Source organism: Hypomesus nipponensis, chromosome 3 (assembly GCF_054491055.1).
Source record: "Hypomesus nipponensis isolate SF chromosome 3, ASM5449105v1, whole genome shotgun sequence".
In the NCBI taxonomy this organism is placed as follows: domain Eukaryota; kingdom Metazoa; phylum Chordata; class Actinopteri; order Osmeriformes; family Osmeridae; genus Hypomesus; species Hypomesus nipponensis.
Window position 1 is genome coordinate 5,285,919 of NC_140363.1, and position 21,730 is coordinate 5,307,648.

At 46.6% G+C, this 21,730-nt stretch overlaps 2 long non-coding RNA genes across 4 annotated transcripts; both read left to right on the plus strand.

Moving 5' to 3' along the window:
- Positions 1 to 8,085: 8,085 nt before the first annotated feature.
- LOC146299495 (uncharacterized) lies at positions 8,086 to 8,832 on the plus strand. Its single transcript, XR_014736039.1, has 3 exons — positions 8,086 to 8,098; positions 8,214 to 8,328; positions 8,636 to 8,832. It is a non-coding gene; the product is annotated as an uncharacterized LOC146299495 (long non-coding RNA).
- Positions 8,833 to 16,077: 7,245 nt separating this feature from the next.
- LOC146299496 (uncharacterized) lies at positions 16,078 to 17,611 on the plus strand. Of its 3 annotated transcripts, none has more exons than XR_014736028.1 (3): positions 16,078 to 16,334; positions 16,498 to 16,640; positions 17,456 to 17,611. It is a non-coding gene; the product is annotated as an uncharacterized LOC146299496 (long non-coding RNA). The 3 variants fall into 3 exon arrangements; XR_014736022.1 differs by having other exon boundaries at positions 16,078 to 16,231; XR_014736016.1 differs by having other exon boundaries at positions 16,078 to 16,640.
- Positions 17,612 to 21,730: the final 4,119 nt, after the last annotated feature.

The window sequence follows — 21,730 nt, forward strand, 5'->3', positions numbered from 1 at the left end:
CTCTCTGCTACAGTGTGGAGAGATTCATTCTCAGGTCTGGCTGAGCTGGTGGACCTCAACGGTGGTTTATCAAGTCATCCTCATGTCCTGGTTTTGGTCTCTGTGTCTCCAGGTCTCTCTGAGGGGAGTGATGTCACCCAGACACCTAGCTTCCTCTGGTCAATCAAGGGGCAGCCTGCTGAGATGGACTGCAGTCACACCAAGGGTGCTTCATACTACCAGATGTACTGGTACAGACAGTTACCAGGACAGGGGATGAAGCAGGTTGTGTTCAGTGTAGCCAGCAGCAAGCCTGACTATGGAGAGTTCAGTGAAGTCAAATTCTCTGCAAACAAGACTGTAGCAGAGAGAGGATCTTTCACAGAGAAGAACTCTTCACCAGAAGACAACGGCATGTACTTCTGTGCTGTGAGTGAACACAGTGATACAGACATCATGTGCAGCTGCACAAAAACCCAAGTGAGCTTTAATCTTCATTCAGAACGATGAACCATCTGATGCTGTTTATCCCCATTTTGACTGTAGGGGGCTCTCTAGTTCCATCAATCCTCACGTCTCTAATGTTGCTGCTGTTCTTCTAAAACCTCAGACTTCTCATGAAAGGCCCTAAGTGTCGTCATGTGAGATGACAGTGTGTTCTGCTGACACTCCCTCCATCCACCTCCTCTGGGCAGAGTCACTGTGACACAGCAGGGGGTGGGTGTAGCTCAGTGGTAGACAGCCTCCTCCCTCTCAGTCAGTAAGCAGACTTCATGTGAACAGAACTTTAGAAACTGTTACAAAGTGCTTTCCTGTACATTTATCAATCCAACAAACCAACAAAGAATCAGAGCAAGTCCCAGTAAAGACAACAATGGTCCAGCAGTAACAGCTCAGAACAAGTCCCCAATTATCTGAGTGAAGCCTCACTGGTAGAGCTTCAGCAGACAGGAGCACCATGATCATCCTGCTCATCAGCATATCCATTCATGCTGTCTGGGCTTCAGGTGAGTTTACATTCATGAGATTATTCATTCCTTTGTGTACTTGTTATTTTTTTATAAAGGCAATAACATCTTGCCTTACCTCATCTGCAGGTTCATCTCTGAGTGACCAAGTTCACCAGACTCCTGCAGCCTTGATTAAGGACCTGGGAGATTCTGCTGAGCTGAACTGCAGACATCATATCCAAAGTTACAGTGTTATCCTCTGGTACAAACAATCTGACACAGGAGAACTAGTGTATCTGGGATACATGCAAGGGTCAACTGGATTTCCTGAAGCTGGGTTCAAAATCACAGGAAATGCAAACCAAGGCCAAACCTGCACATTAACCATAGAGAAGCTCTCTTCAGACAGCAGTGCAGTGTATTTCTGTGCTGCTAGTCTCCACAGTGGTGTAAATCCCCTCTGTTCAATACAAAAACGTCTCCCAGACTGTGCTGTCTGTGCGGTAGGACTCCTCCACACACCTGCATGAAGCCACCGTCACCAGCTTTGATCCAGGGCCAGAACTCTGCTCAGCTATGAGGAGAGGAGGAGCTTTCCGTTGCACCTCAGATGATGCAGGCCTTTTACTCACAAACACAGACACAGACACACCCTCCCGCCCTCCCAGTCCTAGTGAAACTCAGTTTGGAGAAGGTGCACCAGTGGTTCTGTTCAGAGCAGCTCTCTCCAGATCTCGAGGGCCAGCATGAGTCTCCAAGCTCTCATCCCAGTGTCTCTCTCTCTACTCTGGCTCACAGGTACTGTAGGGTCAGTGGCTACATAGGAAACATCTCCATGATGGACTAGATAACGCTCACACGGTGTAGATGTTTACAAGAGCATCACTTCCACTCTGCTATGATTATAATCTCCATCCCACAGGTCACTGCCAGAAGAGTGATGTCACACAGCAGCCAGGAACGATCTGGAGTCTTGCCCGGAAAACTGCAGAGATGAACTGCAGCCATGAGAAAGACGCGGGTCACATTCAGATGTACTGGTTCAGACAGCGTCCAGGGGAGTCCATGATGCTCATCGTGTTCACAAGCGTTGGTCTACAGCCGGACTACGGAGATCTCAGTAAAACCAAATACTCAGCTGTTAAATCTGTAGCTCAGAACGGAGCGTTCACCGTGAAGGACTTGACACCAGAGGACAGCGGGCTGTATTTCTGTGCTGTCAGCCAACACAGTGATACAAACTGATTGTACAGCTGAACAAAAACTGGTTTGTGTAAGCCTTGGGTTTGTTTTCCTGCATCATCAGAACAGATGTGGTGTCTGTCCTGTAGGTGGAGCTACAGCTCAACAAGTCCTCCAGCAGCAGGCTGGGGGTGAAGTCTTGTTCTGGATCACACCAGAACTCAGAGCTCCTCAGAGTCCCTGAACATTTCTGGACTGGGAGTCAACATGATCGCATGTCTCATACTCACAGTGACTTTCATCATCCTGACCGGTAAATGTTATATATTCTTCTCAGAGTCATTATTGTTTAGATATGCTGATGATGTGAATGATTTCTATATTGTAATAAAGTGTTTTGATGTGGTGGTTATATCTCCTCTCTGTCCAGGTGTGTGTCAGACTGTGGAGGTCCACCAGACTCCCTCTGATGTCCTCAGCAGAGATGGAGATACTGTGCAGCTCGTCTGCACCCACAGTAAAACAGATTATACATTGATGCTCTGGTACTTCCAGAAACCAGGGGACACAGCTCTCACACTCATCGGGTATTTGAATTATGGGACTCCAAACATTGAAGGATCAAATGATGAACATTTCAGTTTCACTGGGGATCTCAGTGGTGACAAGGCAAAGAACGCCTCTCTTGTCATTAAGAAACTGAGTGTAAACAGCCACAGTGCAGTTTATTACTGTGCTGCCAGCTATGCACAGTGCTACAGATCCCCTCTGTTCTCTACAAAAACCCTCCTCTCTCCTCCAGGAGTGGTTTGTGTGTCAGAGTGAAGCACCTGCATCTGAGGTCTGAATTAGATCCAGCAACATCATGTCAGCAGAGCTGGATTACATAATAATAATAATAATAATACATTTTATTTATATAGCCCTTTTCAAAGTGCTCAATGTCACTGTACATGGTTAACATATACATAAAACAAGTGCATCATATACAATCACAGCATTAATTACACATTAAAAGCAGATCTAAAAAGGTGCGTTTTGACTCAGTGATTTAAAAGTTGACAGGTTGGTGCAGTCTCTGATGGGTTTGGGGAGTGAGTTCCAAAGGGAGGGAGTGGCGATGGAGAAAGCTCTGTCACCCCAGGTTCGGTGCTTGGTCCTGAGTGGCGTGGACATGAGGTTGGCATCAGAGGAACGGAGGGAGCGGGAGGGAGTGTGGTGGTGGAGCAGGTCCGTGAGGTAGCGGGGAGCCTGGTTGTGAAGGGCTTTGTGAGTGAGAAGAAGGACTTTAAAGTGAATGCGTTGTGGGACGGGGAGCCAGTGGAGGTTCTGGAGCACGGGGGTGATGTGGTCACGGGAGCGGGTGTGGGTGAGCAGACGTGCGGCGGAGTTCCGGATGCACTGGAGTTTATTGAGGATTTTGGATAGTGAGCCGTAAAGGAGGCTATTGCAGTAATCGAGTCTGGAAGTGATGAACGAGTGGATCAGAATCTTGGCAGTGGAGGAGGAGAGTGATGGACGGAGGCGTGCAATGTTTTTGAGATGGAAGAATGCAGTCCCGGTGATGTTATTGATGTGACGTTCGAAGGTGAGGTGACTATCAAAAATGATGCCAAGGTTACGGATGTGAGGAGAGGGGGACAGAGTGGCGTTGTCAATGTTGATGGTGAGGTTGTGGGCGGTTTTGGTGAGGGATTTCGGACAGATGATGATGTAGTCTGTTTTGTCACAGTTGAGTTTGAGAAAGTTGATTTGCATCCAGGATTTAATTTCACTGAGACAGTTGGTGAGGGTGGAGATTGTAGCAGGGGTGATGGAGGTAATGGAAATGTAAAGTTGGATGTCATCGGCGTAGCAGTGAACGCAGAGTCCATAACAGGGTATGATGTTGCCGAGAGGAAGCAGGTAAAGGATGAATAGGAGGGGACCAAGCACCGAACCCTGGGGGACACCTTGGGACAAAGGGGCAGGGGAGGAGGTGCAGTTGTTGATGTGGATGAACTGTTGTCGGTCAGTGAGGTACGATCTGAGCCAGGAAAGGGGAGTGCCGGTGATATTAATGGTGGATTGAAGGCATGAGAGGAGGATACAGTGGTTAACAGTGTCAAAGGCTGCAGTGAGGTCGAGAAGGATGAGGATGTTTAGGTGGCCGGAGTCTGAAGAGAGGAGGAGATTGTTGACACGTACATCACTTCCTGTTCCTGCTACAACTCCAGGAAGTGATGCTAAGTCCTCAGTTGGTCCCCCAGGCTCAGCACTGATGGTCACCATGATCAGACTTCTCACTATCTTCTCTGTTTCTTTGTTCTGGATCACAGGTAAGCCTGCTGAACTTAAAGGACATCACACTGTGACACTGCTACTAAAATACCTTTAAACTGTAGTGTTTTACAGAAATAATGAAATCTGTGTGGAAAGCTTTAAGGATTGTATGATTCAGTATTAAAAAGTAATACCGTTGTCTCTCCACAGGAGTAACACTCAGTCAAGAGGTGATCCAGACTCCCTCTACTCTCCTGGGGAAGCCAGAAGAGATGATCCAACTGAGCTGTAGTCAACATTCTAAATTACAACGTTATTCTCTGGTACCAGCGCTCAGTGGGAGACACTGCCCTGAAACTAATAGGGTATGTTTATTACAAAACTATTACTGTTGAGTCTCCATATCAGGGCCTCTTCAATGTAAGTGGAGATGGTGAGAAAGAAGCCAACCTTCATCTCCTCAAACTAAGGCAACCTGAAGATGATGGACAATATTTCTGCGCAGCCAGCTACACAGTGGTGCAGAGCTCAGCTCCGCTTTACAAAAACCTTTCAGAGATTAACAGGCCCTCCCTTCACACCTGTATTAAACCACAATAACAGGCCTGTACTAAGACAAGATGGGTATTGTCATCATAGCTGCAAATGTTAATTTTAGGGTTTACTTTGAGAGGATGCAAAGCATGAAAGGTAGTTACATATGTTAGTCTAAAGGGTGTGGTAGACTGCTTTGAATGTAAATGTTATTTTTGAGAGCATGAAATGAGCAGAAATCAACCATGACATTGCTTTTGAAGGTATTTATTGGCAATCTTTGACATTCCTCACAATTACATAGAGATTTCACACCATTTGCGTTCTGTATCATTGCATTTGTAGAGGATTGAAATTGGGCCACTAGACATTCTGTCACAATTCCCAGTCTCTGAACCCAAACGCAGACCAGGACAAGGTAGGTGGTGAAAAAGGTTAGGCGTTACTGATGACTGAAGAGGTGTAGCCAGGTGAGTACGGGTAATGGGGTGCTGATGCTGGTGAATGGTTCTGGTTGCCAGGCCGGAGTGAGGGGAATTCCAGGGTTAAGGTACTAAAACGGAAGAACAGGAATTAGAACAAAGAGCAACGTGAACAGAGACTGACTAGCAAAACGATATAGGCTGACACGCAAGCACAACATATGAGTTTGGCTTACGATCCGGCAGGGACTGGATGTCAGGCCACAACTTAAATAGTGTTGTGAGGATGATGATCAGGACCAGGTGTGTTTACATTACATTACATTTATTCATTTAGCAGACGCTTTTATCCAAAGCGACTTTCAAGAAAGCGCTTTACAAAAGTGCATAGGTCACTGATCATAACACCGATATATCCCCAAACATTGCAGGTAGCCAACCATGAAGCATACATTGTGAAAAAACTTAAATAAAAAATAAGTGCCAAAGGGAAGAACCATAAGAGCATGAAGTTAAACAAGTTACAATTAAACAACATGAACCTCAAAAAAGTGCAAGAGTATACCTGTAGAAAAGCAAGCAACAGGAAAAATATTTCACAGTGAGTACAAGAATTTTAAATCAGTTAACCAACAAGAGCAATGAGTCTTTAAGTAAGAGTCATTGTGATCCTGGAGGAAACTAAGATCATGTCCAGCAAATCATTTTCTGGTACCGTTGTATTCCCGGAAGAAGTGCATCTTGAGCCTTTTCTTGAAGGTGGGAAGACAGTCAGTGTCTCTGATGGAGGTGGGGAGTTGATTCCACCACTGGGGGGCCAGACAGGAGAAGCGCTTGTGTTGAGACCCAGCGGTCTTGAGCGGTGGGACCACCAGACGGTTGTCAGAAGAAGACCGTAGGTGGCGGGTGGGGGTGTAAGGCTGGAGGAGAGACTTGATGTAGTCGGGTGCAGTCCCGTTCACCGCTCGGAAGGTCAGTACCAGGGTCTTGAATCTGATACGGGCTGTGATGGGAGATGAGGAGCGGGGTAACATGGGAGCGTCTGGGTAGGTTGAAGACCAGGCGGGCTGCTGCGTTCTTAATCCTCTGGAGAGGGCGGGTTGCGCATGCTGGGAGACTGGCGAGCAGCGAGTTGCAGTAGTCCAACTTGGAGAGGACAAGTGCTTGGACTAGCAGCTGGGTGGAATTCTCAGACAGGTATCTCCTGATCTTCCGGATGTTGTAGAAGGTGAACCTACACAACCGGGAGACCGCAGCAATGTGGGCTGTGACGGAGAGCTCTTCATCTATGGTCACCCTGAGGTTCCTAGCAGAGGATGAAGGGGTCACCGTCGCCGATCCCAGGGTGATTGAGAGATCGTGGGAGATGGAGGGCTTGGCTGGGATGATGAGAAGTTCTGTTTTGGCGAGGTTCAGCTGGAGGTGGTGCTTGGTCATCCAGGCGGAGATGTCTGTGAGGCAGGCCTCAACCCTAGCTGAGATCCCCGGATCAGTCGGGGGGAACGACAGGTACAGCTGCGTGTCATCAGCGTAGCAGTAGGTGCATTCAATATGGACTGTGGCTGCATAAAACGACCAGCGAGAGTAGCCGCTTGCAGTCTGGGAGGAGTTAAAAAAGGATGTGAAGTCGGACATTCCAGCTTCTCGTGGTTTGTTGCGTTGACGTCAGTCACGGCCGATTAAGCTCTGTTTGCTTACTTTACTTTATTTATAATTAAACAGTCTTTTTGTTAGTGAAAAGGCGGAATAAAACCCTTTCTTCTACAAAGGTTTTATTCAATTAAACAGTTTGGTCCGGATTTGAGCATTGGCGAAACTGAAGGTGTCAGAATAATTACGAAACACGCGTCAAAGTTGTCGTGTGTGAGTTTAGCCAATCATGAAATAGCTGTGTCGTCATTAAAACCTGTTCAGTTGCTCTTGAGAAAATGCGCTCGGTTACACATCTGACAGTTTTCAAATCGATCTCACGGTACTTTGATGGCTACGTTACAGTGACCTAGCCTCGGCGCCGTCTCAAGTCGGACCAAAAGTTTAACCAGGATTCACTGTTTCAAGTCAGCCGAATGTAGCCGGCTGCAGCGCTGCATGAAGTCAGTCCATGTCGAATGCACATAGTGGTAGGAGAAGCCATGGGATGTGATGATGTTGATTGCTGATGAGGAACAGATGAGAGCAGATTCAGAATCCCGCCTTGCACTCGTTTCCCGGCAACCGGAACGGGGTACGTTCAGGGACGTAACAGAAGAACAAACCAGACACACAGACAAACAAAACGACAGACAGGGAAAACATGCTCAAGGGGATGGGGTCGTGACACATTCTTTCCTCTTTGTCTGCCTCATGGCTGACTAGTTGAACTGGAGATAGTGTAGCATTAAAAAGTAATAAATAATAAACTGAGGTAAATAATTGTATGCTAACCCAAATAGTTTTACACTTGTTACCTTATAGCACGTCAATGTAGTTCAAGAGATCCCAGGTTCAAATCTCTCCTGAATGTGGTGCTTTGGATTAATGATGTTCACTGAAAACATAGACAATGTGTGTGTAATGAGAAATGGGTATCGTCATCACAAATATACATCTGTCATCTGTCCTGTAGGTGGAGCTACAGCTCAACAAGTCCTCCAGCAGCAGGCTGGGGGTGAAGTCTTGTTCTGGATCACACCAGAGCTCAGAGCTCCTCAGAGTCCCTGAACATTTCTGGACTGAGAGTCAACATGATCACATGTCTCATACTCACAGTGATTTTCTTCATCCTGACCGGTAAATGTTATATATTCCTCTCAGAGTCATGATTGTTTAGATATGCTAAATGTGAATGATTTCTATATTGTAATAAAGTGTTTTGATGTGGTGGTTATATCTCCTCTCTGTCCAGGTGTGTGTCAGACTGTGGAGGTCCACCAGACTCCCTCTGATCTCCTCAGCAGAGATGGAGATACTGTGCAGCTCGTCTGCACCCACGGCCAGACTGACTACAGAGTGATGCTTTGGTACTTCCAGAAACCAGGGGACACAGCTCTCACACTCATTGGATATATTTACTTTCAGAGTCCCACATATGAGGGTTCATACAAAAAATATTTTACAATGAAGGGTGATTTCAGCGGAAGTGGAACCAAGAATGGCTCTCTGTCTATTAGAAGCCTGTCTATATCAGAAGATAGTGCAATTTATTACTGTGCTGCTAGCAAAGCACAGTGCTGCAGATCCCCTCTGTTCTCTACAAAAACCCTCCTCTCTTCTTCAAGAGTGGTTTGTGTGTCATAGTGAAACACCTGCATCTGATGTCTGAATTAGATCCAGCAACATCATATCAGCACAGTCGGATTACATCATTTCCTGTTCCTGCTACAACTCCAGTAAGTGATGCTAAGTCCTCGGTTGGTCCTCCAGGCTCAGCACTGATGGTCACCATGATCAGACCTCTCACTATCTTCTCTGTTCCTTTGTTCTGGATCACAGGTAAGCCTGCTGACCTCACAGGACATTACACATTGACGCTGCTACGAAAATGCCTTCAAACTGTAGTGTTAAACTTAAATGATGCAAGCTTTAGGGATTCTCTGAATCAGTTTTACTATTCTTCTCACTCCACAGGAGTGTCACTCAGTCAAGAGGTGAACCAAACTCCCTCTACTTTCCTGGGGAAGCCAGAAGAAAAGATCCGACTGAGCTGCAGTCATAACATTCCTAATTACGACACTATACTGTGGTACCAGCGCTCAGTGGGAGACACTACCCTGAAACTTATAGGGTATGTTTTATCCATAAGTCACAATGTGTGCGGAGATGGTGTGAAAGAAGCCTACCTTCATCTCCAACTGAGGAAACTTGAAGACGATGGACAATATTTCTGTGCAGCCAGCTACACAGTGGTACAGAGCTCTGCTCTGCTCTACAAAAACCTTAAAGATAATATCAGGCCCTTCTGCACACCTGTATTAAACCACAATAACAGGCCTGTACTAAGACAAGATGGGTATCGTCATCACAGCTGCAAATGTTACTTAATTTTAGGGTTTACTTTGAGAGGATGCAAAGCATGAAACGTAGTTCCATATGTTAGTCTACAGGGGTGGTAGACTGCTTTGAATGTAAATGTTATTTTTGAGAGCATGAAATGAGCAGAAATCAACCATGACATTGCTTTTGAAGGTGTTTATTGGCAATCTTTGACATTCCTCACAATTACATAGAGATTTCACACATTTGCGTTCTGTGTCATTGCATTTGTAGAGGATTGAAATTGGGCCACTAGACATTCTGTCACAATTCCCAGTCTCTGAACCCAAACGTAGACCAGGACAAGGTAGGTGGTGAAAAAAGTGAGGTGTTACTGACGACTGAAGAGGTGTAGCCAGGTGGGTACGGGTGATGGGATGCTGGTGAATGGTTCTGGTTGCCAGGCCCCCCCCAAACATTGCAGGTAGCCAAACATGAAGCATACATTGTGAAAAAACTGAAATCAAAAATAAGTGACAAAGGGAAGAACAATAAGAGCATGAAGTTAAACAAATTACAATTAAACAACATGAACCTCAAAAAAGTGCAAGAGTATACCTGTAGAAAAGCAAGCAACAAGAAAAATATTTCACAGTGAGTACAATAATTTTAAATCAGTTACAGCTAACCAACAAGAGCAACGAGTCTCTAAGTAAGAGTCATTGTGATCCTGGAGGAAACTAACATCATGTCCAACAAATCATTCCTTTGTACCGTTGTATTCCCGGAACAAGTGCATCTTGAGCCATTTCTTGAAGGTGGGGAGACAGTCAGTGTCTCTGATGGAGGTGGGGAGTTGATTCCACCACTGGGGGGCCAGACAGGAGAAGAGCTTGTGTTGAGACCGGGCGGTCTTGAGCGGTGGGACCACCAGACGGTTGTCAGAAGACCGTAGGTGGCAGGTGGGGGTGTAAGGCTGGAGGAGAGACTTGATGTAGCCGGGTGCTATCCCGTTCACCGCTCAGAAGGTCAGTACCAGGGTCTTGAATCTGATACGGGCCGTGATGGGCAGCCAGTGAAGGGAGATGAGAAGCGGGGTAAAATGGGAGCGTCTGGGTAGGTTGAAGACCAGACGGGCCGTTGCGTTCTGAATCCTTTGGAGAGGGCGGGTTGTGCATGCTGGGAGACCGGCGAGCAGCAAGTTTTAGTAGTGCAACTAGGAGAGGACAAGTGCTTGGACTAGCAGCTGGGTGGAATGCTCAGACAGGTATCTCCTGATCTTCTGGAGGTTGTAGAAGGTGAACCGGGAGACCGCAGCAATGTGGGCTGTGACGGAGAGCTCTTCATCTATGGTCACCCCGAGGTTCCTAACAGAGGATGAGGGGGTCACCGTCGCCGATCCCAGGGTGATTGAAAGATCGTGGGAGATGGAGGACTTGGCTGGGATGATGAGAAGTTCTGTTTTGGCGAGGTTCAGCTGGAGGTGGTGCTTGGTCATCCAGGCGGAGATGTCTGTGAGGCAGGCCTCAATCCTAGATGAGATCCGCAGATCAGTCGGGGGGAACGACAGGTACAGCTGTGTGTCATCAGAGTAGCAGTAGGTGCATTCGATACGGACTGTGGCTGCATAAAACGACCAGCGAGAGTAGCCGCTTGCAGTCTGGGAGGAGTTAAAAAAGGCTCTGTTAAGTCGGACATTCCAGCTTCTCGTGGTTTGTTGCGTTGACAGTCACGGCCGATTAAGTTCTGCTTGCTTATTTTACTTTATTTATAATTAAACATAGTCTTTTTGTTAGTGAAAAGGCGGACTAAAACCCTTTCTTCAATAAAGGTTTTATTCAATTAAACAGTTTGGTCCGGATTTAAGCATTGGCGAAACTGAAGGTGTCAGAATAATTACGAAACACGCGTCAAAGTTGCCGTGTGTGAGTTTAGCCAATCATGAAATAGCTGTGTCGTCAATAGAACCCGTGCAGTTGCTCTTGAGAAAATGCGCTCGGTTACACAGCTGACAGTTTTCAAATCGATCTCACGGTACTTTGATGGCTACGTCACAGTGACCTAGCCTCGGCGCCGTCTCAAATCGGACAAAAAGTTTAACCAGGATTCACTGTTTTAAGTCGGCCGCCTGTAGCCGGCTGCAGCGCTGCATGAAGTCAATCCATGTCGAATGCACATAGTGGTAGGAGAAGCCATGGGATGTGATGATGTTGATTGCTGATGAGGAACAGGTGAGAGCAGATTCAGGATCCCGCCTTGCACTCGTTGCCCGGCAACCGGAACGGGGTACATTCAGGGACGTAACAGAAGAACAAACCAGACAGACAGACAGACAGGGAAAACATGCTCAAGGGGATCGGGTCGTGTATGCTAAACCAAATAGTTTTACAGTTGTTACCTTATAACCTTTTTTTCCTAACACTTCCCCAATTAAGTTTTAACCAGACCAGTGTAAAGACGTGACGTGGCTCATTGGTAGAGCACATCAATGTAGGTCAAGAGATCCCAGGTTCAAATATCTCCTGAATGTGGTGCTTTGGATTAAAGATGTTCACTGAAAACATAGATAATGTGTGTGTAATGAGGAGATGGGTATCGTCATCACAAATATACATGTGTCATCTGTCCTGTAGGTGGAGCTACAGCTCAACAAGTCCTCCAGCACCAGGCTGGGGGTGAAGTCTTGTTCTGGATCAAACCAGAGCTCAGAGCTCCTCAGAGTCCCTGAACATTTCTGGACTGGGAGTCAACATGATCACATGTCTCATAGTCACAGTGATTTTTCTTCATCCTGACCGGTAAATGTTGTATATTCCTCTCAGAGTCATGACTGTTTAGACATGCTAAATGTGAAAGATTTTTTATATTGTAATAAAGTCTTTTTCCAAGTCTTGTGTGTCCATGTGGTGGTAATATCTTCTCTGTCTGTCCAGGTGTGTGTCAGACTGTGGAGGTCCACCAGACTCCCTCTGATCTCCTCAGCAGATATGGAGATACTGTGCAGCTCGTCTGCACCCACAGCCAGACTGACTACAGAGTGATGCTCTGGTACTTCCAGAAATCAGGGGACACAGCTCTCACACTCATTGGTTATTTGAATTATGGGACTCCAAACTTTGAAGGTTCAAATAACGAACATTTTAGTTTCATTGGGGATCTCAGCAGTGACAAGGCAAATAACGCCTCTCTTGTTATTAAGAGTGTAAACAGCCACAGTGCAGTTAATAACTGTGCTGCCAGCTATGCACAGTGCTACTGATCCCGTCTGTTTTCTACAAAAACCCTCAGAGTCAAACACCTGAATTTGAGGTATGAATTAAATCCAGCAACATCATATCGGCACATTCGGATTACATCACTTCCTGTTCCTGCTCAAACTCCAGGAAGTGATGCTAAGTCCTCAGTTGGTCTTCAAGGCTCAGCACTGATAGTCACCATGATCAGACTTCTCATTATCTTCTTTGTTCCTTTGTTCTGGATTACAGGTAACCTTGCTGACATTACAGGACATTACACTTTGATACTGCTACTTAAATGCCTTTAAACTGTAGTGTAGTAACATGATTGATTAAATATGTGTTGCAAGCTTTGTATAAATCAGAGTGACTCTCCACAGGAGTGTTACTCAGTCAAGAGGTGATCCAGACTCCCTCTACTCTCCTGGGGAAGCCAGAAGATAAGATCCAACTGAGCTGCAGTCATAACATTCCTGATTACTACACTATACTCTGGTACCAGCGCTCAGTGGGAGACACTGCCCTGAAACTAATAGGGTATGCTGTATACAAAAATCCTACTGTTGAGTCTCCATATCAGGGCTTCTTCAATGTGAGTGGAGATGGTGAGAAAGAAGCCAACCTTCATCTCCTCAAACTGAGGCAACCTGAAGATGATGGACAATATTTCTGTGCAGCTTATATGACACAGTGGTAGAGAACTCTGCTCCGCTATACAAAAACCTTCCAGACACTATCAGGCACACCTGTATCAAACCACAATAACAGGCCTGTACTCAGACAGGATGGGCATCGTCATCACAAATATACATGTGTCATCTGTCCTGTAGGTGGAGCTACAGCTCAACAAGTCCTCCAGCAGCAGGCTGGGGGTGAAGTCTTGTTCTGGATCAAACCAGAGCTCAGAGCTCCTCAGAGTCCCTGAACATTTCTGGACTGAGAGTCAACATGATCACATGTTTCATACTCACAGTGATTTTCTTCATCCTGACCGGTAAATGTTATATATTCTTCTCAGAGTCATTACTGTTTAGATATGCTAAATGTGAATGATTTCTATATTGTAATAAAGTGTTTTGATGTCTTGTGTGTCCATGTGGTGGTAATATCTTCTCTGTCTGTCCAGGTGTGTGTCAGACTGTGGAGGTCCACCAGACTCCCTCTGATCTCCTCAGCAGAGATGGAGGTACTGTGCAGCTTGTCTGCACTCACGGCCAGACTGACTACAGAGTGATGCTCTGGTACTTCCAGAAACCAGGGGACACAGCTCTCACACTCATCGGGTATTTGAATTATGGGACTCCAAACATTGAAGGTTCAAATGAAGAATATTTCAATTTCACTGGGAATCTCAGTGGTGACAAGGCAAAGAATGCCTCTCTTGTCATTAAGAAACTGAGTGTAAACAGCCACAGTGCAGTTTATTACTGTGCTGCCAGCTATGCACAGTGCTGCAGGTCCCCTTTGTTCTCTACAAAAACCCTCCTCTCTCCTCCAGGAGTGGTTTGTGTGTCAGAGTGAAACACCTGCATCTGAGGTCTGAATGAGATCCAGCAACATCATATCAGCACAATGAGATGACATCACTTCCTGTTCCTGCTCCAACTCCATTAAGTGATGTTAAATCCTCATTTGGTCCTCCAGGCTCAGCACTGATGGTCACCATGATCACACTTCTCACTATATTCTCTCTTCCTTTGTTCTGGATTACAGGTAAGCCTGCTGACCTTACAGGACATTACACTGCGACGCTGCTACAAAAAAAACAACTTTAAACTGTAGTGTTGTAGTTTTACAGGAATAATCAAATCTGTATGGCAAATTTTAAGAATTGTAAAAATCATTATTACAGTAATACCCTCTCCTTCTCACTCCACAGGAGTGTCACTCAGTCAAGAGGTGATCCAGACTCCCTCTACTCTCCTGGGGAAGCCAGGAGCGAAGATCCAACTGAGCTGCAGTCATAACATTCCAAGTTACTACATGATTCTCTGGTACCAGCGCTCAGTGGGAGACACTGCCCTGAAACTAATAGGGTATGTTTATTACAAAAATCCCACTGTTGAGTCTCAATATCAGGCCCTCTTCAATGTGAGTGGAGATGGTGAGAAAGAAGCCCACCTTCATCTCCTCAAACTGAGGCAACCTGAAGATGATGGACAATATTTCTGTGCAGCCAGCTACACAGTGGTACAGAGCTCAGCTCCGCTCTACAAAAACCTTTCAGATATTAACAGGCCCTTCTTCACACCTGTATCAAACCACAATAATAGTAATGTACTCAGAGGAAATGGATATCGTCATCACAACAGATGTTACTTCTGCTGAGGGTTCTTACTTTGAGAGGATGCGATGCATGATGGGTAGTTACAGATGTTAGTCTGTAGGGGGTGGTAGACTGCTTTGAATGTGAAAGTTGTTTTTGAGACCGTGCACTGGACATAAATTAACCATGACATTGCTTTCAACTGGTGTTTATTGGTCACCTGTGTCATTCCTTATAATTACATATAGAGATTTCACATATTTGCGTTCATAATTCCAGACTTATAATCGAGTCTGAATGCACACAACAGTCTTTTTTAACGCCTCTGTCTGCTACACAGATAAATAGGTGTCCTGACAATAGTGTAGCATCAACAAGCAATGATAATACACTTCTGTCAATAATTCCATCCTAACCTGAATGGTTTTACAGTTGTTATGTTTTTAACCAACACGTCCACACTGAATGTATTAACCAAACAAGTAGAAAGAGGTGATATGTCTCAGTAGTTTAGCAATTGAATGCAGATGAAGAGATGCCAGGTTCAAATAACCCCCTGAATGTGATGCTATAGATTAAAGCTGTTCAATAAAAACATAGATAATGTGTGTGTAATGACGATAAGGGTATCGTCATCACAAATATACAACTGTCATCTGTCCTGTAGGTGGAGCTACAGCTCAACAAGTCCTCCAGCAGCAGGCTGGGGGTGAAGTCTTGTTCTGGATCAAACCAGAGCTCAGAGCTCCTCAGAGTCCCTGAACATTTCTGGACTGGGAGTCAACATGATCACATGTCTCATAGGCATAGTGATTTTCTTCATCCTGACCGGTAAATGTTTTATATTCCTCTCAGAGTCATGACTGTTTAGACATGCTAAATGTGAATGATTTCTATATTGTAATAAAGTGTTTTGATGTCTTGTGTGTCCATGTGGTGGTAATATCTTCTCTCTGTCTGTCCAGGCATGTGTCAGACTGTGGAGGTCCACCAGACTCCCTCTGGTCTCCTCAGCAGAGATGGAGATACTGTGCAGCTCGTCTGCACCCACGGCCAGACTGACTACAGAGTGATGCTCTGGTACTTCCAGAAACCAGGGGACACAGCTCTCACACTCATTGGATATATTTACTCTCAGAGTCCCACATATGAGGGTTCATATGCTAAATATTTTACAATGAAGGGTGATCTCAGTGGACGTGGAACCAAGAATGGCTCTCTGTCTATTAGAAGCCTGTCTATGTCAGAAGATAGTGCAGTTTATTACTGTGCTGCCAGAGAAGCACAGTGATACAGATCCCCTCTGTTATCTACAAAAACCCTCCTCTCTCCTCCAAGAGTGGTTTGAGTGTCAGAGTGAAACACCTGCATCTGAGGTCTGAATTAGATCCAGCAACATCTTATCAGCACAGTCGGATTACATCATTTCCTGTTCCTGCTCCAACTCCAGTAAGTGATGCTAAGTCCTCAGTTGGTCCTCCAGGCTCAGCACTGATGGTCACCATGATCAGACTTCTCACTATATGCTCTCTTCCTTTGTTCTGGATCACTGGTAAGCCTGCTGACCTTACAGGACATTACACTGTGACGCTGCTACTAAAATACCTTTAAACTGTAGTGTTGTAGTTTTACAGAAATAACAACATCTGCATGGCAAATTTTAAGGATTGTATGAATCATTATTACAGTAATACCCTCTTCTTCTCTCTCCACAGGAGTGTCACTCAGTCAAGAGGTGATCCAGACTCCCTCTACTCTCCTGTGGAAGCCAGAACGTTCCAGCCAATAACATTCCAAGTTACAACGTTATTCTCTGGTACCAGCGCTCAGTGGGAGACACTGCCCTGAAACTAATAGGGTATGTTTATTACAAAAATCCCACTGTTGAGTCTCAATATCAGGCCCTCTTCAATGTGAGTGGAGATGGTGAGAAAGAAGCCCACCTTCATCTCCTCAAACTGAGGCAACCTGAAGATGATGGACAATATTTCTGTGCAGCCAGCTACACAGTGTTACAGAGCTCAGCTCTGCTCTACAAAAACCTTTCAGAGATTAACAGGCCCTTCAGCACACCTGTATCAAACCACAATAACAGTAATGTACTCAGAGGAGATGGATATTGTCATCACAACAGATGTTACTTCTGCTGAGGGGTCTTACTTTGAGAGGATGCGATGCATGATGGGTAGTTACAGATGTTAGTCTGTAGGGGGTGGTAGACTGCTTTGAATGTGAAAGTTGTTTTTGAGACCGTGCACTGGGCATAAATTAACCATGACATTGCTTTCAACTGGTGTTTATTGGTCACCTGTGACATTCCTTATAATTATATATAGAAATTTCACATATTTGCGTTCATAATTCCAGACTTATAATCGAGTCTGAATGCACACAACAGTCTTTTTTAACGCCTCTGTCTGCTACACAGATAAATAGGTGTCCTGACAATAGTGTAGCATCAACAAGCAATGATAATACACTTCTGTCAATAATTCCATCCTAACCTGAATGGTTTTACAGTTGTTATGTTTTTAACCAACACGTCTACACTACACAGACGCAAAGCCTCAACGAGGCACACCTGTTGCTCATCTACCCCACTCCTGGTGAGTACAAAAGGGGACAAAAAGGGGTGATATGGTGGTTGATGTGGACATGTTTTATGCTACACAGACTCGCCCCAAGGAGAGAAGAACGCTTGAGCCAGGCAGGCCTGAGGCTACGACCCATAAAGACTGAAGAGACATGCCGACATAGTTTTCATTTTCCTTAGTACTGTTTTTGTTTTACCCCAAAAGGGGCTATTAAAAAACCTTTGTCTCAAACCTCTCTCATTAGTCTGGCTCAGTGCTTCACAACAACCACACATTAGCACTGGTCAACTTGTTTGGTCAGCTAAATTAATTCACGGTGTTCTGTAATGTTATGTCTACCTTGGAACATCACTTCCTTCTTAGCAACACAGTAATTAAACACATCCAGTAGAGAGCAGTAGCACAACACTAGCTGTGACACTGTAGCAGCTATAACTCTCTCCCACACCAGGAAGTATGAAGATCCAATAGAGTTTAGATCTCCTAGCTCCTCCCACATCAGAACCTTTAAAGATCAAACTGAGTTTAGGTGTGTTTCTGATCTACTCCTCTCTCTGAAGCTGACAATCACCATGACTACAGCTCTTGTGGTGGCCTGTGTCTGGAGACTGGGGGTCCCAGGGGGAGGTTCTGTGTCATGTCCCACTGTCAGGACTGGTACCGGGTTAGAACTGTTGGGAGCTGTCCTCCCTCTCCTCTGGATCGCCACGGCAACCGGCTTCTCAACAAACTTTGTTCAACAGTCGCCACGGGAACTCGTTGTGAAGCTAGGAGATGCCATCAAACTCACCTGCAGCCACCATGATAAAAAATACGATAAGATTTTCTGGTACAGGCAGGGGTCTGCGCAGGGGCTTCAGCTCTTGGGCTTCCTGACCTTCAAGCAGATGTTTCTAGAAAGTATGTTCCAGAACACATCAGACGCTTCAGAACCCTTCACCATGTCAGGTGACGCTGAGGCCGAGGGCTTCCTGGAGGCGTCTGCAGTGAGAGCTGAGGACAGGGCCGTGTACTACTGTGCTGTGGGTAGAGCACGGTGAGGCAGCTCCTCTCTCCACGCTACACAAAACCCCAGTCCTCCCCCTACTCCTCCCCCCTCTACCGCCCCTCCTCTTCCCCTCTCTCCTCCCCCTCTCTCATCTTCCCTTCCCACATTAAACACCAGCCGACTGCTGAACCCAGATGGTGACAGCAGTTGTCTCTCTACCACCCACTTATCAGTTAATGACAACGGAAAACCGTTCAACTAAATTCAAAAAGCTCAAATACATCTAGCTGTCTCGGAAGTCACACAATGTTTCTCAGTCTTCCTCTCTGTGCTTATTTCCCTGTCCCTCTACCTTACAGGTAAGTGTGACAGAAACATCCCCTTCCTGTCCAGGGAATCGTCTCTCTGTCCTGGCCCTCTCAGCTGGTGTTGTCTCTGTGTCTCTCTGCCCTGGCCCTCTCAGCTGGTGTTGTCTCTGTGTCTCTCTGTCCTGGCCCTCTCAGCTGGTGTTGTCTCTGTGTCTCTCTGTCCTGGTCCTCTCAGCTGGTGTTGTCTCTGTGTCTCTCTGTCCTGGCCCTCTCAGCTGGTGTTGTCTCTGTGTCTCTCCGCCCTGGCCCTCTCAGCTGGTGTTGTCTCTGTGTCTCTCTGCCCTGGCCCTCTCAGCTGGTGTTGTCTCTGTGTTTCTCCGCCCTGGCCCTCTCAGCTGGTGTTGTCTCTGTGTCTCTCTGCCCTGGCCCTCTCAGCTGGTGTTGTCTCTGTGTTTCTCCGCCCTGGCCCTCTCAGCTGGTGTTGTCTCTGTGTCTCTCTGCCCTGGCCCTCTCAGCTGGTGTTGTCTCTGTGTCTCTCTGCCCCGGTCCTCTCAGCTGGTGTTGTCTCTGTGTCTCTCTGCCCTGGCCCTCTCAGCTGGTGTTGTCTCTGTGTCTCTCTGCCCTGGCCCTCTCAGCTGGTGTTGTCTCTGTGTCTCTCTGCCCTGGCCCTCTCAGCTGGTGTTGTCTCTGTGTTTCTCCGCCCTGGCCCTCTCAGCTGGTGTTGTCTCTGTGTCTCTCTGCCCCGGCCCTCTCAGCTGGTGTTGTCTCTGTGTCTCTCCGCCCCGGCCCTCTCAGCTGGTGTTGTCTCTGTGTCTCTCTGCCCCGGCCCTCTCAGCTGGTGTTGTCTCTGTGTCTCTCTGCCCTGGCCCTCTCAGCTGGTGTTGTCTCTGTGTCTCTTGCAGAAGAAGTCCTCTCAGCCCCTATCATCCAGCAGACCCCTCAGCATCTTCTGGTGACGCCTGAACGCCAGCAGGCACGGCTCGATTGTCACCACGGCGACAACAACTACCCTTACATGCTGTGGTATCAACAAAGAGATGGCCAGGGGACCGTGGAGCTGATTGGGTTGCTACACTATGAAAACGCAAACCTGGAGAAGAAATTCCACTCAGGACGCTTCAACATAACGGGCCACTCTAAGGGCAAGGCCGCCTTGGTCATCTCCAACATGGCCGCGGATGACAGCGCTGTGTATTTCTGTGCAGCGAGTCAGCACAGTGTTACATCTCTGTTCCCTCTGTGACAAAAATTCAGTGCCAAAGCCACACGCCTGACAGCAGTCTGCTAACTAACGGGAGAATGTGTGTAATAATGAATTTTAAAAAAGATAGGTAAGAGACAGCATCGCAGATTTAAATAATCCGTTTTCAACATATACAACAAGTAGTTACCAGAAGGGGGCAGGCACAGCCACAAGTTTTTTCATGACAGTGCCAACATCCTGCTATGTGTACAAATAGGACTGAATGTCATATTCACATCTCTCAGCCATGACAATGTCTAAAGCTGGCCTTCTCGTCCTTCTTGTCTTCTCTTTTTTCCTGACTACAGGTAAACAACATAAGCAACACTCACATTTGAAAACAATAGTTTTAGATACACTCACTGCATGAGTAATGTTAATCTGAAAGACGTATATGATCATTATTTATGTCCCAGGTTGCTCCTCTGTGACTAGCAAGGTGTACCAGATCCCACACGCTTTAATTAGTGTCCATGGAGAGAATGTCGAGCTACGCTGCAATCACAAGCAGACAGGCGCTGATTGTATTTACTGGTACCAGCAATCTGTGATTGGAGAGCTCCAATTCCTTGGCAGACTCTTCTACTCGGAGCACGTCATGGAAAAGGACGTCGATAAGCGGTTATCCATGGCCGGGACGGCTTCTTCCAGCGGCTTGTTGCTGATTTCAAACGCCTCAGTAAAGGACAGCGGTGTTTATTTTTGCGCAGCAACGACCACAGTGAAACCAATCCTCCACTTCCCTTAACAAAAACTCAACTGCGAATACAAGCGGCCGAAATGAGCTTTCTCCGCAGGGTGTCCGGGCTCTCCCTTAGAGATAGGGTGAGAAGCTCGGTCATCCGGGAGGGGCTCAGAGTAGAACCGCTGCTCCTCCGCGTCGAGAGGAGCCAGCTGAGGTGGCTCGGGCATCTGATTAGGATGCCTCCTGGACGCCTCCCTGGTGAGGTGTTCCGGGCACGTCCCACTGGGAAGAGGCCCCGGGGAAGACCCAGGACACGCTGGAGGGACTATGTCACTCGGCTGGCCTGGGAACGCCTCGGGGTCCCCCAGGAAGAGGTGGTGGAAGTGGCCGGGGAGAGGGAAGCCTGGGCCTCCCTGCTTAGGTCGTTGCCCCCGCGACCCGATCCCCGGACAAGCGGTAGATGACGACGACGAAAACTCAACTGGTCCAAACTTGTATCCGTGAACACTACGGTTATTTTAGGATGAAAGGATTTATTGAAGTGTTAGGTTTAGTTAAATGGCAAAGCTTGATGGAACTTAACCAATAGTGGGCGGCTTTTAGCTCACTGTATTCGTGCGTGGTCTTTTGTGTGGGAGATTGTGGTTCTGATCTCCCTCATTGCGCTAGGCAATACTGTTTCCTAGCGGTTATAGGAGCCCATGGTGGAGTCCTGCCTCTTCTGGGCATGCTGTACATCGCCCTCTCCAGCCTGGAGCCACAGCCAACATCAGCCTCCAGGGCCGTGTACACGCCGCACACATCTCAAGGCTCACTAATAGTCCTTCTGTGCAGTCAGTTGAGAGCACTGCTAAAGATGCCCCACTTCCTCAACATAACCACTTCTATGATGTTTGTTTCAGGAGCACTGACTAGTGCACTTACGGAGCACGATTAAAGTGTTATTTTCATAAATATTTGCTATTATTTGGTGCAAGTGGGTGGCTCCTCTGTATCATTTTTATTCAGGAAGTGACGTGTTTTACTGTGATGGTTGAACTGATGTTATTTCCTGCCTCCCGTGTTCTGTACCTGTCAGTGTTTACTGTGTTTGTCTGTAACTGAGTCAACATGTTCACAGCCCTCACCGT